Here is a 27,055-nt window from a genome sequence, read left to right as displayed (position 1 = left end):
TCTTTCTTTCTTTCTTTCTTTCTTTCTTTCTTTCTTTCTTTCTTTCTTTCTTTCTTTCTTTCTTTCTTTCTTTCTTTCTTTCTTTCTTTCTTTCCCCTTAACTTCTGTGTATTGGCTCCTAGGTGGAAGAGTGGTAAGGGTGGGCAATGGGGGTCAAGTGACTTGCCCAGGGTCACACAGCTGGGAAGGGTCTGAGGCTGGATTTGAACCTAGGACCTCGATCTCTAGGTCTAACTCTCAATCCACTGAGCTACCAGCTGTCCCTCTTTTTCTTTATTTAAAAAACTCTTACCTTCTGTCTTGGAATTGATGCAAGTATTAGTACCAAGACAGAACAATGGTAAGGAAAATTGGGATTAAATAATTTGCCTTTACTCACACAGCTAGGAAGAGTCTGAGGCCATATTTTAACCCAGGTCCTCCTGGCCCCAGGCCTGCCCCTCTCTCCACTGAGCCAACTAGCTGCCCCCTCTCATTAAAAAAAAAAGTAGATTTTATTTTTTTTTTGCATTGCCTATATTTTCCCTAGTAGCCCTCTTTATTACTCCTCTCTTATAACAATTTAAAAAGAGGAAGAGAAAAAATGAGTAAAATCAATAAACACATTGAAAACGTCTGTTATTTTTTGCAATGTCACTCATTCATAGACTTCTGCTTTTGTGAAGTAGTGGCAGAAGTGTTCTCATTGTTTTTTAATTGTTTTATGGTATGACTTTTTATATTTATGTTGGGTATCCTTTTGGAACCAAAATACTAGTTCTAGTACTGGTCTCAACTTAATTTTTACCAAAGTCTTTTCCAAGGATGGGCTGCCAAGTGATGCAAAGGATAGAGTACTCAGCCAGAAATTGAAGAGACTCATCTTCCTGAATTCAAATCTGGTCTTAGATACTAACTAGTAGTGTGACCCTGGACAAGTCACTTAACCCTTTTTTGCTTCATTTTTTTCCTCATCTGTGAAATGAGCTGGAGAAGGAAAAGTCAAACCATTCCAGTATCTCTTCGAAGAAAACTCCAAATAGGACTTGAACACAACTGAATAATAAAATAAACTTTTCCAAGACAGCTGAGACAGACACTGTGGAGTACTTAGAGGCTGAACATAAAATTGTGTGGAGTGAGAAATTAGTGTATTATAATCAAGTTATTAATAGTTATTAATACCCATATCATTACAAAAGCTTTATAGCTTTAAGTGAGTCTGAGAATTGCCCATGTTCAAATATTAAGTACCAATCTTGAGTACTCTTTTGTCTTGGAAGACTCTTCATATAGAAGAAATATCTTTGTACTTGGATTATTGAAACTTCTTCCAGGAGGTCAAGTCCAAAGGCTTGACTGATCCTCTCATCAGCCCCTCCTAGATAATCTAGTCCCAAGCTACTCCTCTCCTTGTATTTGTCTCCAACTTCCTGATCATTTCTTTAAAATACTGATTTGCTTGGATGAATCCATTGTGAAGCTATTCTCCAATTTCTTGAAGATGTTGATTAGCTTGAATGTGTTCATTATAAATCCATTGTAAAGCAATTTAAAATTCTGTCTCCAACTATTGTAAAAATGTTATAATCTCTTCTGGGAGACTTGATTGCATCAAGATTCTTCTAAAAGTAAGGGCTTTTACTGTGAATTTCTGGGCATTTGTCTTGAGTCAATAACTTGAGTCAGTGCCCCACATTTTCTCTGTAATCCCTTGAGGGGCATCTTTCTTGAGTTCATGACTTGAGACAGTGTCCCTCCACCCATCTCTCTCTCAATAAATCATTATATTGTAAATGATTAGTTTCCCTGGTCATATATTTTTAAAAAGTGGTAAAAGAGAGTGTGAACTTTGAAATTTCCAAGGTTCCCTCAATTTCCACTCTACACACAATGAAGACACACTGCATCCTGGACCATTACTAGTTGCCTGACTTTTTTCTTGCCACTGGACTTCTTTGACTCAGGCAGAGAGAATGAAACCAACAACTCTGTACCACTCTGCCTCACTTAAGTCCAATCCAGAAGGATGTCTAGACATTGCGCCATTAAGTCATTGGTCCTCTGAAAATAAGGGCAAACAAAAATGTTCTTGCCTCAGACACTTCTTAGCTGTGTGACCCTGGACAAATCACTTAATCCCAATTGCCAATATTTCATTATAAATTATAGTTAACAAATTATCAATATTCTATTGGTATAGGTTAATTATGAGCAGTGGATATCTAGATGCCAACTCCTTTATTTGATGATGAGAAAACTGAGCCCCAGAGATAGGAATCAACTTGATAGGGATATCTGTATATATGTGTATCTGTATGTATGTGTGTGTGTGTGAGTGTGGGCGTTTATGAAAGTCATGATTTGTACAAATATTCTTTTATGAGTTCAATTGAAAGTAGTATCAGAGAGAGGACCAAAGAGAGCTCTACCTCATTACTACTGCAGGCCCAGTCACCATCACACCCTGGAAGGAGCTTCTTATTTCTTATTCCATACTTATCATATACCATAACTTGTTCAATTATTCCCCAATTGATGGACAACCCCTTGTCCAACTAGAAAAACACAGAACCACCAAAGTATTTAGACAAGAGCAAGTCTTTAATCAGGACAGGGGAGACAAAGTTCTTATGGCTACCTCACAGAGTGATGTGCACACACAACATCATACTGAGCTAAGACTCTGAGTCTGGGAGTAATGTCTCTGGAAAAATGCACCATGAATGTGAATCTTTATTGAACTGAAGAACTTAGGGTCTTATATACACTTTAGGGAGTTGAGGAAAATAAAGACAATTGACCAGTTACATAGGAGTTTGAGAAAGAGACTGTAGTCTGAGGCTAAGGTATCTGGGAGAGGTCCAAATACAAGGAGAGAAACCAAGAAACCAAAAAAGGGGACTTAAGTCTTGAGCATTTCTATCAGTCCTATTTAGGGTGCTTAATGGGTGTTTGTTGGTTTATTGTTCAATCTGGGACAATGGTCAGTCTGGGAATTCCTTGAAGGCAAGTCCTTTTCCCATTTAAAAAAATGACTTTGGGATACAGACCCAACACAATGGTATTATTGAATCAAAGAGTGTGCACAGTCCTTGGACCATTTATCAATTGGAGAATGACATATTTTTATAAATCTGACTTAATTTTCTATACATATGAGAAGTGAGACCTTTATCAGAAATATTTACAATAAACACTTTTCCTGCTTTTCTGCTTTCCTTCTAATCTTGGCTGCATTTATTTTGTTTCTATAAAAGTTTTTCAATTTAATATAATCAAAATTATCCATTTTATATCTTATAATGTGTCAATCTTATTTTATGAAACCCCAAATTTAACTTTGTCCCATGGGAATTTGCCTTCCCTAAGAACCCCATTTTAAATTTGTAGAAAAACACATTTGATTTTTTCAAAAATCCACAGACTAAGCATATGTTAATAAAGATTTTTATATTTTTTTTTTTAGGAAACTCCAAACCTAGCATCTGATATCTTTGAAAGCACAGAACCACTAAAGTAGTTAGAAAATCTTTAATCAGGACAAGAGACAGTGCTTAAGATTTGGCCATCACACAGAGTCAAGTGTTTAATACCACACAGAGCCAAAGCTCTGCGACTCTAGGAACAGTGTCTCTGGGAAAATACACCTCCAAAGATGATTTTTCGAAGAATAATAAAACTTGGGGGTCTTATATGCTTTTTTGGGGAAAAATGGTGAGGGAAGTATGATTTATTAACTTTACAATGGACACGAGGAAATGAGGAGTCCAGGATTGAATCATCAGGGAGAGGCTAATGATTTGCAATGTATACAAAAGGATGTTACCAGCCAGGGCTGGTCTACCTGGGAAGGGATCTCTGATACAATGAGAAAAACTTCTAAGATAAAAAGGGTGATTGAAGTTTGAGTATTTCTATCACTCCTATTCAGGATACTGAATGGATGCTTGGTAGTCCGTTGTTCAGTCAGAAAATTTTCAGGAAAAGAAGCTTGCTAACTCTTTGAATCAATAGTGAACTGTTTGAAGAAAGTGCCATAAAGAAACCTACACTACACCAGAAGATTCAGAATAAACTTTGGGATGTAATTGATTGTACTGAAGAGGGTTGAACACACTTATTCTGAGTGTAAACTCACGCCAAAGAGGACTGCCCCCTAAATGGCTTTTTGTCAATTCACCTGGCAAACATTGGTTTTGCTCTCTCTCTTTTATTTCCCTCTTATCTTCAACTATAATTTCCTCTTAGAAAGTGGAATATTATATACACCTTTAGCCAGAAGATATTTAGAGGTATAAGCTCTATATGTTAAACAATTCATTGGGGAGAATAGTCTCCCAAAGAATCACAGGGGAGATTGTGAAGAGTGTATCAAACTCTCTTTGCCTATCAATCAGCAACTTTTAAGTTAATCAATCAAAAACTTAAGTACCCTTACTTAGTACCTTACCAGACACTAAGTATGAGAGTGGGTGACAACTTCAGAGGCCACTACCTCCTCCCTCAGTCCCCCCACCCCCCAGCAGTGCTAGGCAAATTGAAAGACTGTAATTTGTTCCTGTAATGTAGGAAAGGGACAGGAAGTGTCGTGGGGAAAGGACTATAAAAAGTTCTGAACTTCCTGTCCAAGGGATTTCTCCTTGAGACTTCTCCTTTTTAATTCTTCTTTGGAGTCTCTGCTCCTTGAATCTTCTCCTTTGGACTTCTTCTTTGGAGGATGGCTCCTTGGGGCTTTTGGACTCTGACTTTGATTTGGAGCTTTGGGTCTTTTGACTGGAGTTTTCAGCTTCAGGACTTCGACTTTTGGCTTTGGAGCTTCTTGGAGTTCAGGTCTTTCTTGTTGGGTTCACTACTGCCTCAGTGAGTTTACCTCATGAGGGTTTTTCTGCATTGGGACCTTGCCTGGATCCTGCCTGGCTTGCTGGTGAGTGACTAGGATTCCCACATGGAGATTAGAACTCAGTAGGGACTGATTCATTTCACCAGATTAGCATTTAGGGTAGGCTAGGCAGTCTTTTTTTTATTATTAATATTCCAGTTAAACAAAAATTGTTAAAAAGCTGCTAATAGTTTTCCTGGCTTAAGGGATAATAATCAGCATCAAAATCCCAATTTAACCATTATAAGTCTAAGACAAAGTCAGTCTGGGACTTCCCTTAAGGCAAATTCCCAAGGGACTGAGGCAAACTTTGGGGTTCCAAAAACACAGGTGACACATCTTTTTCACTGAATTCTGCCTTGGTTTTTCTGTATTTAATCTTCTCTAAAAAGTTGGATTTATATCAATCTTGCTGGTGCTTTGGTAGGCTAAATCCCACATTTCATACATTTTGCAATTAAAAAAAAAAGCAACTGCTTACCTTCTTTCTAGAATCAATACTAAGTATTGATTCCAGGGCAGAAGACTGATAAGAGTCTTGTGGACTATGTGACTTGCCCAGGGTCACACAGCTAAGAAGTGACTGAGGTCACATTTGAACCCAGCACCTTTCATCTCCAGGCTTGGCTCTCTATCCACTGAACCACTTAGTTGCCTCTGCAGTTTTTTTTAATGTAATTTTTCTTTTTAGCATTTTTTCTCTGAAACACATTATGTGTATGTATTTTGTATCTTGTTATCTTACTGAAGCTATTATTTAATTTAGTTTCTCTGCTATTATTCTGGTTATCTAGCATTGAAGAAAGAACCAATTGCTCTGCTTTAGAGACTTAAAGTAATTTTATTTATTTATTAATTCTAGGGAAGAAAGCAGAAGTTTCTTACCAAGAAGTATAAAGGTCAAAACAATTTTAGAAAGTCTTTGAGAAAAAATCAATCAAGATAGACATGAAAATGAAGGAACACAAAGTTGGGAGATAAAGGAAGGTATGCAAAATGAAGCTCAACAGATCCAGTGAGCTTTTTGTTATATTCAGAGGAAAGGGCAAAATGCTACCAGGTAACTGATTACAACACGTTGCACAAATTACACAATCACTTTCACTGTCTTGCTTAAAGGTAGCAAGGATTCTCAGGGGAAATATTTTCCCATAGTTTTTCATATGGAGTTTCCTTACAGGCCTTTGAAAGAACACCAAACTTCTAGAAATGCAGTAGCAAAAAAGTATACCTAGAATTTAGTAGTATTTAGAGTCCTTATTCCATATACACCTATGTTGCTGTTGTTGTTGAGTTGTATCCAAATTTTCATGATCCCATTTGTGGTATTCTTGGCAAAGAGACAGGAGTGTTTTTCCATTTCCTTCTCCACCTCATTTTACAGATGAGGGAATTGAGGCAAACAGGGTTAAGCTACTTGCCCAGAGTCACACAGGTAGTAAGTAAGAGGTCAAATTTGAACTCAGGAAGGTGATTCTGCTCAACTTCAGGCCCAGTACTCTAGTCACTGTCCCATATGCATATATTCATTCCATATATATCTGCATCTATAGATAGAGATTGTAACACAAGCACCCTGGCCCCCACCTGTTAAAGGCTAAGTAGGTTACATTTGACCATTCCTCCAGGGTTCTTCTCAACCTTTAAGGGGATTGGAGATAGCCAGGCTTTCTGCAAATGGCTTTACCCCTATTGATGGTGTTCTACCAAGTGTAGTGGGGCTAGAACTCCCCTGTAACTTAATTCCACTTAAGCAAAAGGTATAATTACAAATATACATTCTCCCAATACACAGAGCTTAATCCCCTTCTCTTTTGTACTACCTCAGTTTCTGGGGAGAAGGGAGTTGGGTTCATAGCTTAGCTCAGTTTCTATGGTGCATAGTCTATAATTTCAAGTCCAAAACCTTATTCAGGATCAAGTCCTTGGTACTCTTGCTTATTTGGAATTCCTGGCTGGGTTCGGTGATGGCAAACCACTGACACACATAGTCATTTTCGATGGTATGCAGTTGTATACAGAGAAGTACCGGGCTGCATGCAAGGATGAAACATTTGCTGTAGTGTAGTGTAGACACTCTGTGCCCTATAGATGACAATTCTACCTATATTAATTTACCTATTTTGGTTTATTAGATAGTTATATATTACAATTATACATTTTTGTTATTTAAACTATAAATATTGCAAAATTATGGTTTTTTTTCTCAAAGTGACACACCACCTGACTTATGCCCTGTTTTTTGGAGAATTTTGACACACCAAGCTCAAAAGGTTGCCCATCACTGCTATAGTTTGTCCTGATGGATAGGCCGTATGTTATGACTGTTGAAACAAGATAGCTTCTTGTAGTAGTCTTAATAATTCCAACTTAGGCAAGAATATATAAAAATATTTATTATGATAAAAAACTAAGGAAAAGGGATAGGAAAATTAAATGAGTGGAAAAGATTATATTAATCCCTAAGCTAATAAATCTTACCTAATAGTCCCAAACCCTCTGATCCACAAGGATCTCTTCCATCTCCAACAAAGTTGGAGCTACTCTATCTACCTCTCTATCTAAATTTCCCCAAACCTATTCTTACCTTATCCTACACTGAATTTTAACTTATTCACAAAAGAAAAGTAAGTTAGTCTTTTTTCTTAGCTGTCTAGTTGGAAACAACAGCTCAGATTCTCCACAGCCTTCTCCAAACTCAGAGCAAATCAGCTGGGCTGGCAATGATTTTTCTATTAGAAATCTCCTTCGATGTTATGGTTCACTAGATGAATTTTGTCAGAGCAAAGTAACTGAGAATTTCCCAGGTTTTGTCAAGCCACCTTTGAGACCTCCTTATCAACACAGGATCAGTCCCAAAATACAAAGACAGTTGGGTAACTGTCTCCCAAGGCACTCTGGGAAAATTCTCTCTCCAAAATTCCTCTCCAAAATTCCATTTAAAGAAACCTAACTGGGGCAGCTGGGTAGCTCAGTGGATTGAGAGTCAGGCCTAGAGACGGGAGGTCCTAGGTTAAAATCCGGCCTCAGACGCTTCCCAGCTGTGTGACCCTGGGCAAGTCACTTGACCCCCATTGCCCACCCTTACCACTCTTCCACCTAGGAGCCAATACACAGAAGTTAAGGGTTTAAAAAAAAATTAAAAAAAAAAAGAAACCTTATTTCTCTTTATGCATTTATAAATCACTTATGTTATTTATTTCCATATTCTAATAAATTCTTACTTAATTAATTCTTAATTACAAAATATCCTACTACAATCCCCCCTATGCAAAATTTGGGAGAAAATTCCTTTTCTCCCCAAATAAATGTAACTTTCTCATACCTAAGTTAATACTTTTACCCCAAATAGAACCATTACCTTAATCTTTTAGCAATCTAAGCTTCCTTAAACTATTCTTACACCTAACTAAACTTACTTATTCTTAGACAGGAAAGAAAAGAAAAGAGAAAAGAAAGTAGAGAAAAATCTTTGCAAAATGCAAATTTCAATTACAGGTCCAAAGTCCAAATGCAAATCAGATACAATTACAAAGTCCAAATGCAAAATCCAAAACAATGCAATAACAAAGAACAAATAAAACACAATATTTTTTTCACTAGTACAGAAAGGAAAATTCTATCTAAAGAAAACTCCAAAATTTATCCTAACAATACTATGAAAATTGAACAGAACTAAACTTTACTTTTCTAAACAAAGCAATTCTTACCTAAAGTGAAAGAAAAATCTGCAGTCTTACCACTACAAAAACTGCTAACTTTGCCTATGCTAATGTACAGAAAGGAAAACCTATTTTTACCCTAATCTTAGAATTAAACTCACACAACAGCATGCAAATTAACCTATTTACACAACATATGTACAGAAGTGCACAGAACCCTATATATAACAAAGAAAACTATATACAACCTATGTTCTGAATACAAATACCATATATACAAATATATTTACACATATACATATATACATGTGTACACATATAAATACATATATATATATATATACTTATATACATATGTAGAAAAATAACTCAGTTTGAAGAATTTAAAAATTTCCCACTGCTGTTGGAAATAAAATGAACTTGTCTGAGGGATATAAAATCCTTATGAGTTAAGTAAACTAAATATTTAATATGTTGCTACCTATTTTAAAATTACTCTAAACTGTTTCTATGTGATATGGTATGTGTGTGAAACAATGATAGCTGCATCTATCTGCTAAAGTGTCTAAAGTATCATATGTTATTGGAATCATACAAACCATTTCTTGTTTCCACTCTCTGCAAGTGAAGTACTGAGAATTCTATCCTTGGAATGTTGGCTGGTGTTTGTCCCTTTTAAACTTAGGCAGCCTGGCAGCAAAGTGTATGTTGCCAGTATGCTTGTTGATTATTGTTCTCATAAAATGTTGCAAATTTTGTCTTCCCAAGTGTGTTTGTGAGTGTAACAATGTTGTTGTCGGGTGTTTTTTTCAAACAATTCATTGGCCTTAAGAAATCTTGCCCATAGTAAATCCATTGTCCATTGTCGCAGTTGTCTCTATTATGTTGTTGTTCATCTGTTGTCGTATTGTGTTGTTGTGATATTTTTTACCCCTCTTCTTTCCTCTTCTTACCAGCTTCACCTGCAGACTTCTTCAACTGATGTAACCTATTCTCCCAATGAAATCTTCTTCACGTGCGAGCAATGCAGCCACCTGCAATTTTTACTGCTGTAGGTATAGTGAACAAAGTATCAAAAGGTCCTAGCCATGCTAGTCCTGTGGCACTAGTTCTAGTAAAATTTTTTATGAATACAGTGTCACCTGGATGTAAGTCATGCAGTGTAAAATCTATTGGTCCAGCCTGAACAAGTATTCTTAGCTCTTGCAGTTCTCTGATTCTGTTCTGCAGTTGTGAGATGTATTGTGCATTAGATAAATCTCCACTGAGCAAGGAGGCATAGACAGGGCTAAAATCTTTTGCTTGTTGTCAGGCATGGCAAAATAACATCTCATATGGGGAAACATGCAATCACTCCTGGACTGAGTTCTGATGTAAAAAAGATCCAAAGGTATAATTTATGACCACTTTAAATGAGTCTCTGCACAAAGTTTTCCCACCATTGTATTAAGTTCTCTATTCATATGATCCACTTGCCCAGAGCTTTGGGGATGGTATGGGACATGAAATTTTGATGTTATACCCAAATTTGCATAGATCTGCTGCAAAATCAAATCTGTAAAGTGAGATCCACGGTCTGAATCAATTTTTGATGGAACTCCAAACCATGGTACTATCTCTTTTAACAACACCTTAGCAACAAAATTAGCTATGTTCTTGTTACTTGGAAATGCCTCAGGCCATCTTGTCAGCTGATCCGCACAGCTTTTGGCATCATGATATAATCAATTTGATTATGCTCAAAAGGGGAGAAAGCTACTGGCCTGGATCCAAAAGCTTTTTGTTTAAACATGCTTTGATTAAACTTCTGACAAGTCTGGCAAGAAGAGCAAATCCTAGACACTGCCAATGTTATTCCTGGTGCCATCCATGACTTTTTTTATGGTGTCCACCAGTCCCTGTGTACCATAATGACCCTATTTATGGATGCCCCGGTAGATCTGGCTATAAAAGGCAGTATTGGTTTGCCATATGATGATACCCAAATACCATTTTTGTTTTCTGCCTGGTAGTTCTGTTTCCATTTCAGCACTTCTTTCTCATTGTATGCTGTAGCCAGATCTTGTATGGGGTTTGGTTGGACTAAATATTTAAAGGAGTTGTCACCATAGAATTGAATAAATATCAATTCTAAAATGATTTTTAGTAATTTATTTATAAAATATAGGAAAGAGTTAAAGTAGAGTAATGAGAAGAGATCAGAGTAAGAGATCTGGCTTAACAAACTAGACTATGTGCTCAGTCCCTGGCTTTACTCTGGTAGGGCTCCAGAGGTCCCAGCTGGAGAGCCTAAAAGTCAATTAACAAGGGTTTTGGCCACAAGGGCTCCTCCGGAGCCTCTGGAGGCTAGTACTTTGAGGGAAGCTAAGGGAGTCAGCCTTTTTCACTCACCATGTGTAGTTCTAAGGGAGAGATTTAAGAACAGTCTCATCAAGTCCAAGGTCCCATCCAGAGATCCTCCAGCTCCAGTTTGAGGCCAAAGAGAGGAGCAGAACACCCACTCAAGCTCTAGCTCCAGAAACCAAACAAGAACTGCCTTATAGGAAGTTGTCACTTCCTTTTGAAGATGCTTCTTTTGTGTCACTTCCTGTGCCCTCCTCTTAGTTTAGGTGTCCAATCATAACAAATACTTTGCTTAGGACTGCCCAGGGGGAAGTCAGTCAATACTGATTCATCACCCACTTTTGCACATGTGGGTTACAGACTTCTCCACTTGTGAATTAAGTGGTGGTGTTTACACCTTTGGTGATTAAATCTAAAAACGGGCAGGGTAGGTTTAATCTCTTTATCACACTCTTTGGCATGCCTTAGCTTATAGTGAGGCTAACAGGAGATCATCAACAAAATGAATCAATCTGCTTTTCTTTAAGGTGCATTCTAGCCAAGTCTTCAGTTAAAATTTGGGAGAACAATGGACTTTTGCAGTACCCTTGGGGAAAACACCTCCAGGAGTATTGAATACCATTTCAGGTGAAGACAAAGATCTTCTGGTAATCCTCATGAATTGAGATGGGAAAAAAATGCAGAACAGAGATCTACAACTGTGGAAAATTTTGCATTGCTAGGAATTGATGATATGATTGTGGCTGGTCTTGGGACTGCTGCATGACACTTTATCACGTGATTATTTATGGCCCTCAGATCTTGCACAACACGCTAGATTGGCTTGCCATTTTCATCCAGTTTTGGCTTTTTGACTGGCAGGATCGGCATACATGGTACAATGATCTGCTTAATTAATGACTTGATGACAGGTGTTACACCTTCCAAAGCTTCTTTTGACAGTGGGTATTGTGGGATACATGGAGGTGGGCCATCTTTGATTTGGATTTGGACCGGCATTACTGACTTCAGTAGGCCTACATCTATGGATGACATACCCCATTCCCTTTAGGAATGTCTGTGGGGATCTCATATATTTGTGACTTCTCTACCTCAGTTTCCTGGCTGTCTAGAAACAATATTGGTAAAAGCTCCAGAGATTTTTCAGGTAATTCCTATGAAATATCCCCTTCTGGTGTGCAGATGATGGTAGCCCGAAGTTTGCACAGTAAATCTCTTCCCAGAAGGTTTGCATGTGAATTAGGCATGAATAGGAAAGAATGCTCTATGCTCAAGGGATCAAAGGATACCATATGGGGTGGAAGCTTCTTTACTTCTAATGGTCCCCCTGAGATTCCCACAATCTACATTGATCCCACACCATCACACAACTGCTCAGACGACTTCTTTAACACAGATTTAGAGGCTCCAGTGTCCAGAAGATAGTCACAAATTGGTTTTCCCACTTTCAGGGTGATATAGGATTCTGTGCTTCAATGCAGGTTATGGACTGGAATAATGGGAGGGATAATACCTGGATCAGGAAACATAAATTCATCTCCCTGTCCTTCATTTTGCACTTCATTCAATTCACTATGTATGTCTTATTCTACATTCAGTATTTCTGTTGCATCTATATCCTGTATCACCATTTCCTCAAGATCATTTTCATTATCCAGTCCATTTCTGTGGTAAAATGTTCATAAGGCACTTTCCCCCCATGTGCTCCTTTCAGTGTGTCAGCTTTAGGAATGTTTCCACTGACTACCAGAGAGAACTTGGCTCTATCACCACTGCGGTTGTAACTCTGCATCATGGACATATCTTCTGCTTGTGCTCCCTGATAGAACCTGTCTTCATCACTGGGATAACTAGGTCTCCTGTCTTGATATACATACTGGAACCTATCAGGGAACCCATTGCATAGGTATTGCTGTACCTCCTATCAAAAAATCTGTTGCCCTGGGAGTAGTTTCTATTTCCCCTAAAGAATCCACCATTCTGCTTTGACCAACACTGCCTCCAGATATGCTCAACATTTCCACAGTAGTAGCATTGTGGACCCCTATTATTGAAATTGTGTTACCGAGTGAAGACCTATCTGGATGCCTAACCTCTTTCATTGGCAAGAAAACAGTCTTTTAATTTTTGTCTGGTTTGTTCCTTTCCATCTTTAAATCCCTTATTTCTTTCTTTAGATCTACTATTATGTTAAGGTTCTCATTCTCATTCTTATCTCTGTCTGCCTGAAAAATGTAATTTGCAACTCTCCTAATGTCTTCAAGGGACATATTTGGCCAGTCAAGACACTGTTGCTGAAAATACTGCCAGACTCCTTTACATAAGTTCCTTACAAATTGCCTACACAATTGTTTCATGTCTTTATCTATACCAATGTCAAGAGCCAAATATCTTTTGCCTAAAATTTAGCCTATCCATAAACTTAGAAGGTGTTTCCCCCACTTTCTGTCTTATGTGCTCAAATTTAGTCCATGCCCCTGATCTGTTGGAATGTTGTTTCATAGTTTCAATTAATGCCTCCCTAGCTCTAACCAATTCTTCATAATCCCCAGCATTGTTCTCATCCCAGACTGAGCTTAATTCTTGCTATTTTGATGTTTCAGAGACAATTTTGGATTTCTCTCATTTTGTGAGCACCTCATCCATCAATATGTCCATAGTGATATAAGTAGGATCATATTGTTTTATAATTTTTTCAACTTTCCCAATTACCATGACAGGTTCTTCATCAAAGGACAAAGTATTTATACTGTCCAGGTCTGCCTGTGTAAAACTTTTCTGTTGCTTTACTGTGACTAGCTTTTTATTGTGTCATCACAGTCATTTCACTTAGTGGGAAATGTCTCCCCATGGCTACTTCCAGTTCAGCCATTTCCTGCTCTAATTTTGTTAATGCTACCTTGGTTTCTTTATCATTGCTCTTATTTATTTGTATCTTTAACAGTGCCAATTCATGACCTATTCCATGTGACGTTGCCACAATATATTTCAGTTGGACTTCCCTTTCATCGTCTCTAATTTTGTTTCTTCTTCCACACTACCAGTATATTCTGGATGCAACAAAACTCCATCCTAATCAAGAGCATTGCTTGAATAAAGATCAATATTATTGGAGGCCAGTAGACAATATCCCAAAGCATTACTATCAGTAGCCAATACAAAAATAGTAGCTGATATACAAAATTAGGCATAGTTATTTCTGTAGAATAGTCAAGTAAAGTTGTATTGATTAATCTTTTTTTTTAAACCCTTGTACTTCAGTGTATTGTCTCATAGGTGGAAGATTGGTAAGGGTGGGCAATGGGGGTCAAGTGACTTGCCCAGGGTCACACAGCTGGGAAGTGGCTGAGGTCGGGTTTGAACCTAGGACCTCCTGTCTCTAGGCCTGACTCTCACTCCACTACCCAGCTGCCCCCAATTGATTAATTGATTATTGATTAATCTTTATGAGATTCCCCATATTCCCCATATTCATCAATTGATTATTGATTAATCTTATGAGATTCCCCATATTCATAAATAACAGAGAAAGACAGAGGTGGTATGGCTGACAGCGCTGCAGAACTCTCCTTGTGTAATATAGAAAATCATACTGCCATATTTTCATGGGGCAAGTTGGCAGTTTGCCCTAGTTAGAATATAGAACCTGGCATGAGCCCGGGGCAGGTGGCACCTGGCAATTGGAGCTTGCAGACCCCTGGCTACTTCACTTTTCATCTGCCCTTCTACCTCTTTGGTTTTCTGGGGCCCTGGGAGGTGGGAGTGAGAACGTGGGAATTAGTCTTTTTTAGACTAGGTAGGATCAAAGTACCACTGTAAGCCAAATAGAAACATCATCTGATTCACTAACTATTCCTTTACCAAAGATTCATTTATTTCCAACAAGAGAGACCACTTTATTTTCTGACCAGCTTGTCTCTTGGGTCAGCTGAAGACCATACCAGGAAGTCCTTCAACATCTTAAACTTAGATTTAAGAAGGTAGCTGTTAGCTAGTTCTTAGTTTTACCTAAACATCTCTCCAACTCCCTTTACCTAAACTTGATTATTCGATAAACCCTTAGCTTTAATCCAAGAACTAGTTGTTTGCTTACCTTCATCTAAAGCCTAATAGGGATAGCTGCTTGAACATTCTAAGTGCTACAGCAGAGATAAACTCCATTACTGTGGACAGGAAGGGCCACATGTCCCTTCCTGTCTCACTTCTAGAAACACTAATAGGAAGTCACTGCCTCATCAGGGCAGGGGCTGTAGAACATTCACCTTAAAGGATCTTGGTGCCTAGCAAAGGAGAATTTCACCTATCTTTCTGCTAGCCTGAGGCTGAATCTTTGATTGATTCATATTCTCTTTCAAGACCGCCCCTGGTACTGGCCCATACCATCCTCTCTATAGCTAGCTCCTCCTCTTGCTATCATTATTACTAGCTACAGCCCCATATTCATTAAACTTGGTGCTGAAGTACTTTAGTTCCTGAGAATTCCTTTAGCTAGAACTTCCTGTCTGCCTGCCCTGGGATTTGAAATACAACTAGTATTTTTTCTTTTTTCTTTTTCTTTTTTTTTCCTCTCAGACAGTAGCTTATTAAAGGGACACTGATAGTTCCTCTCCCTCCACCTACACTTGCTCAGTCACACAGCTAGGAAGTGTCTGAGACCAAATTTGAATTCAGGACCTTCCATACCCAGGCCTGGCTCTTTATCCACTGAGCCACCTAATTGATTTGTTTTGTAGTGAAGTACACTTGGGATAAAAAATCAACTTCATGAGTACAAGGAAAGGGGAGAAATCACTAGACAGAAATCAGTGTGAAAAATATCTTGAGTCTTTAGGGAACCATACATTTTATAGGAAACAACAATGTGATAGGGAAGCCAAAAACAGCTATTGCTGATTTTGTATTTGAAAGAAGCATGGTGTCTAGATCCTATTGACCTCACCTGGAGCATTTTGGTCAGTTCTAGGAGCCATATTTTAGGAAGGACATTGATGAGCTAAAGACTGGTCAAGATGGTCAAGGGCCTTGAATAAGAAAATGGTGTGCTTTAGGAAATTAGCTAATTTGGGTCCTATTGTTTCCTGATGAGAAATTAGTCACGTTCCAGGTGAGATATATAGCAACCAAATCCAGTTGTCTATTGCATAATTTCCTGTTTCATTATACCAGGCCTTTTGGAAGAAAATTTTGTAGAAAGTCCTTTCCTAGAATATAATCTATGGAGATATTTTTAAACTAGCCAAAGGTAATCTGACTGCTAGTGTTTTTTTTTTCCCCACACATGGATGAGGAAACCTTTTAATTTGTATAAATGTCAATGTGTGACCCAAGAAATGTTTTTTAGAATGATTGGTTTTTTCAGTGTGGAAAAGCCCTTGAAGCTGCTGGTAATAACCCTTTGGTGAGTTTCCTGGGTTTTGTTTCATTAAAATATACATCTTGCTTCATTATTTCCTCTATTTATTTGTTCATTTGGTAAATGAGCCTGAGTTGAGGTATCAATTTAGAAGTTGGAAAATAATTTTACTAATTAAAAAAATGATTTAGGGGACACTAAGCATCTGATAGATGAAATTGCAGAACATCTTAAAATCTAACCAGATGTACTTTCACATGAACATCTTGTTTACTGTCCATCATAGATACAAGAATATCAGACATATGCCACTGTAACAACATTTATTGTCTTTTTTCAAAGCTAGTCATGTAGAATTTAAAGGAGTTTCCTTAATCAAAATAAAAAGAAAATAGGAATATTTATAAGTAAACATCTTGGAATTTGAGGCAAGTAAAAAATAGTTGATGGATAATTACCTGCAATTTTTAGCTAATTAATGGCATTAAATGCAAATGATAATTGACTTGCTTTACTGGCCTCTTCAGTCTTTGACAATTGATGATTAATTAAAATTGGGAGATGAATTTGTTAATTTTGAGGCAATGGGGACCAGATAACAGCAATATTCCCATTTTGAATAACTAGAATAGACCTCATGGAGAAAATAGAGCTAAAGTTGAATTTTGACAGATAGGTAGGATTTTGATAGATAGGTAGGGGAAAAGTATTCTGATAGAGAAAATAGTATGATCCGCAATTAAAATGGTTATGGTTTGAACAGGAAACAAGAAAGAGGATATCCCTTCTCTAGAATAGAAGGGATGTACAGGTAAGAGGGTACATATTGGAGGTAAAGTTGTATAGATAAAGCAGGTCATATTATGGAGAGACTTGAAGGCTAGGATAAGGAATTCTCATTGAATTTCCTAAAAAAGCAGAATTGGTCAAATGGAAAAGGAGATTCAAAAGCTCACTCAAGAAAATTGTGCCTTAAAAATTAGAATTGAGCAAGTGAAAACTAATGACTCCAGGAGACATCAAAAAACATTTAAACAATATCATAAGAATTACTCATGATGAAAAATGTCATCTGCCTCTCAAGAAAGAACTGATGGAGCCTGAATTCAGACCAAAACATACTTTATTTCACTTTTTTCTTCATTTTTTTGTTGGAATATTTAGTTCCAAATTTCTTTCCAGTTCAAACTCCTCCATCAGTGTTTTAATGTCTCAATTTTCCCACATTCATTCCAACTTTTGTTGTTTTCCTTTTCTGTTATATTAGTCAATATGATAGGTGTGAAGTGGTTCCTCAAAGTTGTTTTAATTTGCATTTCTTTAATTAATAGTGATTTAGAGAACTTTTTCATGTAACTAAATAGCTTTGATTACTTCATCTGAAAACTGCCTAATCATATCCTGTGACCATTTTATCAATTAGGGAATGACTTGTATTTCTATACATATTACATACATACATTTTTTATGTGTTCAAGAAATGAGGCCTTTAGTAGAGAAATCTGTGAAATTTTTTCTACTGTTATGATTACTGTATATTACTTTCCATCTTATTTCTCACCTATTTATCCTACTCTCTCCTTTCACCCTGTCTAACCTCAAAAGTGTTTTGCTTCTACCTTTTCCATCAGCCCTTCTGTGGGGGACTAAGGGGTTAAATCCCCCCAAACACTTCCCCTCTTCTCCTGACATTCTTGTAAAAGGTCATGAAGAGGGCACAGTTGGAGAGAACAGAGAAACTTTGAGATAATGATAGGAAGGCAGAGAGAAATTCCCTCTCTGGCTCTAGATGCCAGATTCTAGTCAAAATTTGTTTGCTGACTGTTTGATTCCAATAATGAGCTAGCTTGGTGGAAGAGATAAAATAGGGACTACTTCTGGCTCAGGGAGCAAGCAGAAGCCTGCAGTCTGTTGGATGAGAAGCATGATGGAATAAAGACTGTTATAAGCCTGCTGTCTTTTTAACCCTTTCATGTTACATTGCCCCTTCCTTGAACAGGACCCCAGGCAAGTCTGTTATACCCCTCCCTTTTCTCTTATCCCATTTTCCTCCTGCTTTCCTGTAGGGTACAAGATAGATTTCTATACTGCACTGAGTGTGTATATTCTTCCCTCTGGGTCAATAACAATAAGAGTATAGCTTAAACAGTTCCTTCCCCACTTCCTCTATCTCCTCCTCCACAGTAAAAGCTCTTTCATGCTTCTTTTATGTGAGATAATTTACCTATTTGTCATTACTATTCTTCATTAAATAATATTTAATATTTTAGAATAGTTATTCTAAATAGAATAGAATAATTAAATAGAATATTTAATATTTTAAGAATAGTAATGACAAATAGGCTAATCCTATGAGTAGAAATCACTAGCTTGTGCTATAATGGTTTTTTAGGAGAAACCCCAAGTCAGGAGAAACAAGCAGAGTATCTGCTCACATCCAATCCCACAAATTAACTGTCTTCAACCCTTCTCAACTGCCCCTCACCCAAAGTTCTCCAGGGGGGTCCCCTGGAACTCTGGGTGAGGCTCTCCCTGTACCTTTGCAGGGATTCCATGCTTTGCATCTGCACACAACAGTAGTAAGGGTGAAATTTCCTGAAGGCAGTAGAACTGGCAAAACAACTAGCAGTAAGAAGCTGAGAGAAACCATCATCAATATTTGCATCATCCAAATAGTTTGCTTACTCTGGTTTGGCTGTGGTCAGGCTGAGCCAGAGGAGGTGAAGAATAAGCCCAGCATTACTGAACAGCCTACAGTCCTGAGGGATTATTGTCATAGATTTAGTGATAGGGTCACCTATTCCTCAACCCTTTCCTGATCATTTCTTTCCCTTGTTAAACAACATAGATAAAAGTTATTAAGTATCTTCCTGGAGTAGTTATTCCATCACCACTCTGGGGAGGGAGCAACACAGTCAGATGAACGTTATCCATGGCTGATAGAGCCCAATACCAATAATCAATCAACCCCAGGTGGGACCTGAAAGGGTTACCCATCCATAGACCTTTAGGGATCCTGCCTGGGCACTGTTATAAAGCAGAGCAGTTAGTATAACCTCCAGCTGGGTGGCAGGATCTGGGTGTCCCTGCACTAGCCATCAGGGAACCAAACCAAAGCTCCCTCAGATTAACATCTCAGATTACTACTACTAATAACCAGCCTAATAGTGGTAGTATCCAGATTACTCTCTTCTTTTATAACAATAGCAGTATCAAGAAGAGTCTTAATATATTTATTTTATAACAATATAATATATAAAGCAAGTTATATACAGGATAAATAAGAAATAATTAAAAGAGGGAAAGGGAAAGCATTGGAATTAGGTGGGGGTGTAGGGGAAGGCTTCTTGGAGAAAGTAGGATTTTAGTTGGGACTTGAAACCAGGGAGGTCTGTGGTCAGAGCAGAGGAAAGAACATGCCAAGAACATAAGTAGATTATATTTGAAATCATACAAATAAAATAAATAAACTTTCAGTGGAATAGAATGCTTTCAAGCATTTCCAATGGAAAGAACAAAACTAAAGAGGAACTTTGAATTTAAACACAAAGAGGTACAAATCAAAATAGTTTTGCAATATTATCTCACATTGGTCATATTGGCTAAAATAGGGAAGGCAAAATGATGAATGTTGGGGAAAAGGGGACATTAATAATGTTGCTGGTGGAATTGTGAACTGATCCAACATTTTGGAAAGCAATCTGGAATTATACTTGAAGAGTAAGAAAATTCTGTATACTTTCTGACCCAGCAGTATTACTATTAGGTTTATTTCCTAAGGTGATCAAGGAAAAAGGAAATGAAACTATATGTTCTAAAATATTTATAGCAGTTAGGGAATGGCTGAATAAATTGAAGTAAATCATTGTAATGGAGAACTATTGTGCTATAAGAAATGACAAACAAGATGATGACAAAAAAACCCGGAAAGAGTTATATGAAGTGATGAAAAATGAAGTGAGTAAGAGCCAAGAGAATATTGTACACAGTAACAAAGATAACATATGATTATTAACCGTTAATGATTTAACTATTATCAACAAGGCCAGTATCTAGGACAACTTCAAGAGGCTCATGACAGAAAAAGATATCCACTGCCATAGAAGGAGTACACAGAGTCCAAATGCATATTGAAGCATACCATTTTTTAAAAACACCTTCCATTTTAGAATCAATACTATGTATTGGTTCTGTAGAAAAGATAATAAAGGTAATGGAGGGCACCAGGGATATTAAAATATAATCTAAATAGTTGTGGGTACACACACTGGGTTGTAGGAGAGACGGACCAGGATAGACCAGGGGTCACAGCTGAGCTGCTCCTTACTGACAAAAATGGCTGCTGGCCAATTGTCAGCAGCTCACCACTAGGCCAGAGCCTTTGGAAACCAACAGCTAGGTAAAGGTTTAAACAGCTTTAATTAAGTTTAACTAAAAGGTGGGAAAGGGATTTCTATACTTAAAATCTAAAGGGCAAAACCACAGGGCAAGGGGAGGACTTATTCTACTCTAAACTAAGTGATCCAGCAGGCAGGGCCCAAGGAACAGTGCAGTCTCTGGGAAGCTGATTCAAGCCTGGTACCAGCCAGCCTTGAACAGCACAGCTATGGATCAGAGGGGTGGCTTTGAGGGCTCTCACAGTTTTCCAAAGATGCTCATTGGATGCCAAAATCCTAGGTGGTCCAAGATTTCCAAGTAGAAAGAGTGTGCTTGAGAAACTGTCCACCAGATCCCAAACTTCTCTTCTTGGTGCTGTTCTATTGTTGCTGGAAATCCACCTCCACTCAGGATCTCAAGGTAATCAGGAAGCAGGGTCTGAGATCTCCCTGGGCTGGCAACAGTTCACCCACCACTAATGGAGTCTCTCTCTCTCAGGGCACAAGGCACTCCTTCCTGCTCCTTCATTCCATCTTAGAATTCTCCAGCTCCAGCCTGCTAGATGAGCCTTAATTCCTAATTAATTACTACCTAATCTTCCTCACAACAGTTCCAAGGCAGAAGAGCGGTAAGGGCGAGGCAATGGGGGTTAAGTGACATGTTCAGGCTCACACAGCTAGGAAGTGTCTGAGGCCAGATTTGAATCTAAGACTGCCCATCTGTAGACCTGGCTCTCAATCCACTGAGCCACCCAGCTGCCCCGAAGCATGCCATTCTTTACTTTATTTCCTCCATGAATTTTAGGTGTCTTGTATATGTACAATTTGTATCTTATTGCCTGCTTCTTGGGAAGGAGATAGGGGTAGGAGGAAGGGAAAAAGAGTTTTAATTTCTTGTTGAATGGCAGGGTTTTGAAGAAATAAGGTTAATGAAAATCATATCAAAAAAGAAAGAAAAGAATATTGATGAATCATTTAAAAATACAAGTAAGAGCAAAAGAAAGTGCAGAATAGGATCAAGACATGTGAAACAGTGTTAGACTACCATGTTAAATCTGAAATATATATGTGTTAAAAGCTATATGTAATAGAGATTACATTATTTCGTGTGATCCTTTTTTCTATTCTTTGAGTGTGGAAATGTTCATGTTTGTTAATATTTATTAAGTTTATAATTATGTAGATAGTAAAAGCAGGTTGGAGAGAGTAAAGGTACCTAATCATAAGGCTTGGCTAATCTGAGTTCCCTGTTCACCCCAAGTTTCTGCTTGAACTTCTGTTGTTTTTTAGCCAAGAGACCCTACACTTCCTTATCCAGAGCTTATAACCCGAGCACAGTAATTTTTTCAAGATCTCCCTGGTTGGGCAGACTTGATGTTAGTTTTTGTCTGAGGCCAGTCTTCTGAATGTCAGAAATGCATGGGACAAGAGGGCAAGCTTCTTCTAGGATGCCAAGGAGCCATGAGGCTTCTGGCATCCTCCCATAGTATGCATGTACCCAATCAAAGAGTGGGCCTGAAACCAAAATGGATTTTCAAAACTTTTCTTTCTAAAAGGAAAGAGGGATACAAATTTGTATTAAATCCACAGACTAATAAAAGAGAAAATATAAAATTTCTTTTAAAAGGTGAGGTTTTTAAAAAAAGATAAGTAATAGAATCTCACTAAACTTACTAAATAATAGATTTATAACTAGGTTTCACAAAAACAAATTAAGAGAACCCTTTAAATGTAAACTTATTTACCTTTAAGGCTATATGATAATGCCTTTATATAGGGGAAGAAGGAACAAAAGCCCCATCAGAACTTTAATGTCTTCAAATAGTATTTAGAGTTAAATCAGACAAAAGAGGATCTGTAAGGAGTGGAGGACTTGGATCAGTTTGTTCTGAAGTTTAAAGAGGAGAAAGAGAAGGGAAGGTAAAATATATCCATTTGTGTAGAAAGAATGAGAAGGCAATGGAATTTGCTGATTTTCATAATTGAGGTATATGAGAAGAGCATACAAACATGGAGCAAGGGACCACTCTCTTAATTGAACTGGTTGAGCATGCAACATTGTAAAACTGCATCAGATTCAGAAAGGAAACAATTAGAGACAGGAAGAGGGTGCATTAAAAAGTAAATTAATGTGATGCGAAGGAAATTATTTAGGGGATGTTGATCCTGAGTACAGAGTCTATCCCTGGTGCTATGCCCCTCTGCAGCCAGTATCAGCATGAACGTCCCTAGTGCCAATTTGCCAGAGCCAGCGTAATATCCCCATGGAAAGGCAAACTGCATGACATTTGAAATCCATTAGCCTAAGGAAGGCAGGTGGAGCCAACAGGGTTTGAAAAGCAAGGTTGGGAAGCCCAGACATTCTCTCTTGGCTTCCATACCTGCCACAGGGCTGGCATTTTTCTCTCCTCTGCTTCCTTATCTGACCATGTCATCTGATGAGACAGATCTAGAAAGGTTTTGCTAACTCTACTTCTCTCAATCTCACTCTCTTTACTGATAAATGCTTATAAATCTGGTAATAGCCTCCAGATCAATTTTTATTTATAACAATATCAGAGGAGGGAGTAGTTATAAGCAAAACAAATTTTCTGATTCCAAAGGGATTTAAAGGGAAAAGGAGAAAAGTACTGGAATTGAAGAGATTGGCCATCAGATGGGAAGCAGCTGAACAAATTGTGGCATATGAATGTAAAATATTATTTCTGTGTAAGAAATGACAAAAGAGGTGATTTCAGAGAATTCTGGTCAAGATGCCTGAAAATATCTCACAGAGTTAGAAAAAAATTCATCTAGAAGAACAAAAGACCTAGAAGATCAAGGGAACTAATGAAGAAAATATGAAGGAAAGTGGCTTAGCTGTACTGGATCTTAAATTGTAATTATAAAGCAGCAGTCATCAAAACAATCTGGTACTGGCTAAGGAATAGAATGGAGGACCAGTGGAATAGATTAGGCACTCGACCAACACAGAATGGTAAGTGACTATAATAACCTAATATTTGATCTAAGCTTTTAGAAAAAGAACTCTCTACTTTACAAAAAGTGCTGGAAAAACTGAAAAAGAGTATGGTAGAAAACGGATACATGATTGAGAAATAAAAAGTGATACTATACACAAATTAGGGGAGCACAAAATACTTTATCTGTTAGATGTATGGATAAGGAAAGAATTTTAAGTCAAAACAAAAAATGGAGAACATTATGGGAAGTATAAGATAATTATGACTATACTAAATTTAAAAAATTCTGCACAAACCAAAATCACACAACCAAGATTAAAAGGCAAACTATAAAATGGAGTAAAAATCTTTATAGCAAGTTTCTCTGACAAAGGTCCCATTTCTTATTTATATAGGGAACCAATTCAAAACATTTCCCATTTGACAAATGAACAGGTAATTCTTAGATGAAGAAATTAAAACTATCTTTGGTCATATGAAAAAATGCTCCAAATTATTATTAATTAGATAAATGCAAATTAAAGCAACTCTGAGGTACTACTTCAGACTGGTTAGCATTACAAAAAAGGAAAAAGATAAATGCTAGAGCTTGTTGGGGTCCATCAAAACCCACCCTGTCTGACCCCTGTCACGGGGGGACCTCGAGGAAGAGCATGGCAACCTAAGGAAGGATGGAAACCCCTCACTCAGATACCCCTTCTCTTACTAGGTCTCCTTATTATTGGAATTATTGTGATCAATATGCCTACTCAGCCCCAGGGAAAATCAGAAGAACAGTAAAAGCTGTTACTAGAACCCTCACAGGCCCCCTTACAGACTCCTAGGAAATTTCCACCTTTACATGCAGTAATATAGAAATTCCCCTAGAAGTCACTTCACAACAAACCAGCAAATAGTGAGTTAATGTTAAAGATTTAAAAACCCTATCTTAGATCTCCCATACACAGTTGCCTGCAAAAACAGGCCAGAACAATCTTCAAGTTTCCCCTCTCCCTGATCCCTGATTTGGTGCAGTACGTTAACATAAAAGAACAATGAATGACAAATGGATAAATTGTCTCCCATGAAAAGGCCTGTATTTTCCCACTACAGTAGCCCACGAGATATCTCAAACACACCTTGAAAAATATTGAGTTACTGAAGGATGAAAAGTATGACTTAATAAATTATCTCTAAGAAAAAATGTATGATGAGAATGGATGAGAATGGATTTCCATGCCAACATTATGTGTGATCTCAAAGCATATAAGAAAGTGTATAAAAATAAACCTTACTCAAGGCAGAGAAGAGCATTATTCATGAAGCCTACCTGGCTGAAGTTCAGACTGTCTCTCATGCATCTTAATGTGCTGATGCTGTCCCACCACCAAGATTTCCTGGACCTGTGGGAGTTTTTTACTTCTGCAGGAGGGGATGTGGAAAAATTAGGACACTAAAACACTGCTGGTGGAACTTTGAACTGATAAAACCCATTCTGGAGGCAATCTGGAACCATACCCAAAGGGAGATAAAACTGTGCATATCCTTTGACCCAGCAATACGACTACTAGACTCATGTCCCAGAGAGTCTTTTAAAAAATTAAAATAGAGGAAAAAGAAGCCACTTATAGAAAAATATTTTTAATAGCTCTTTTCAGGATGGTAAAGAAATAGAAACTGAAGAGATGTCTACTACCTGGGGAATGGCTGAACAAGTTGTGGTATATGCTTGTAATGGAATACTGTAGTGCCATAAGAAATGACAAACAAGATGACCACAAAATAAACCTGGAAAGAGTTATATGAAATGATGCAACGTGAAATGAGCAGAATAAGGAGAATGTTGTACATAGAACCAATAACAATGTGTGATGATCAACTGTGAATGACTTGACTATTATCAATAAGGCAATGATCCAGGACAACTCCAAGACACTCATGACAAAAAAAGAATATCTACTGCCATTGAAGAAACAAATGGAGCATGAATGCAAATTGGAAAATGCCATTCTTTGCTTTATTTTTTCCATGAATTTTTCTCTAGCAAAAGCAATATGTGTCTTCTTTCACAATATGATGAACATGGAAATATGTATTATATGATACTATATATGTAACCTAAATCATATTACCTATCTTCTTCAGAAGGAGGTAGTGGTAGGGAGAGAGAGAACATGGATTGCAAAATATCAGAAAATAAATATTGAAATAATTGTTTTGACATGTAATTTGGAAAAAAATAAAAACAAAAGAAAAGAATTCTGGTCAGAAGTAATGCAGAGTAAAGAAAAACTAAGAGAACAGTGTATAAATGAAATCAATATTGTAAAGAAAAATTAATCTAAAATATTTAAGAATCAAGTTATAATTAATAAATAACATATCTCAGAAGACCTATGAAGAAATTCTTTATATCTCTCTCTTGTTACAGAGGTGATAAACTCATGCTACAGAAATAGACATACCTTCTTTTTGGATTTAGCCATTGTGTGCATCCGTTTTGCTTCATTATGGCTTATTTGTTACAAGATTTTAAAAAATATTTATTTAGAGAGAGGTTAGCAATAGTGGTTTTTTAAAAAATGGAGAAAAATAATTTTTTTTAAATGAACCAACAGGAACAGAAGGAAGTTCAGAATGAAGAAGAGACAAGAAGGAAAATTTTGAAAGTAACTCAGGGAGTATATTTTATACTTTTTACAAAAGCCAGTGAAAAGAAATGGAGATTCATAGAGATACAAGATATGGAGATAAAATTTTCTTTTTGTGTTCTGCAGCACACACTCTTGATGGAAAAGCCAGAAGGGAGTAAACATTTTTCAGTGTGTTATAAGGAAGAAAGGATTTGAGCAGGTGAAGCATGGTCTGCAAGGAACAGATGCAGATGCAGGGAAAAGTTTCTAGAATGTGGGAGTAGAGGGTGAGATAGTTGATTGAGGGTTTTGAGCTGGCTGGCCTTTTCTCTTGTTTGACTTAGAGGGACTGACTGCTTATCCTTGGTGACTGTTTCTACTTTGACTTCCCATCCTACCTGTTACCTGTTGGAGCTTTGCTGTTGTTAGCTGTATCCACTTGTAATTCTGACCATCTGACATTCTGATCTGTAAGATCAGGCCTGGTTCCTTTCTGGAACCAGGACCTTTCCTTTTTGCCCTGCCCTGCCTAACTGCTGTTATGTTTGTAATAACAGGGATGTTGGGAAGTGATGGACTGGCCTGGGCTAGGAGTCTGCAAGATTCCCTCACTGCCCTCACAAACAGGCTTGAGTGAGTAGGGAGGGGGTAAAGTACTCTTTGCTCTCAAACCCCTCCCCCCAAGCAGTTGGTTTTTAGTTGAAAATGGAGACAGGGCAATGTGTCTTCAAGCAAGATTTAGCAAAGGCAAATCTTTAATGATGTTCCCTTTCTCAAACTTATATTCCCCACAGGTCTGATTGAGGGACAAAGGAGAAGCTTGATTTCTTGATTTTAAGGACTGAGAAGGATCTGACTTCTTAGGCTGGCAACTGACAGGAGCCA

General features: G+C 37.6%; 1 pseudogene; it reads right to left on the bottom strand.

The window, feature by feature from the left end:
* Positions 1 to 26,632, bottom strand: part of LOC123246264 — a 51,296-nt pseudogene extending 24,664 nt beyond the window's left edge.
* Positions 26,633 to 27,055: the final 423 nt, after the last annotated feature.

This window comes from Gracilinanus agilis, chromosome 4 (genome assembly GCF_016433145.1).
Source record: "Gracilinanus agilis isolate LMUSP501 chromosome 4, AgileGrace, whole genome shotgun sequence".
Taxonomy (NCBI): domain Eukaryota; kingdom Metazoa; phylum Chordata; class Mammalia; order Didelphimorphia; family Didelphidae; genus Gracilinanus; species Gracilinanus agilis.
Note: the sequence above shows the minus strand (reverse complement) of the source record. Positions and strands in the feature narration are given on the sequence as shown.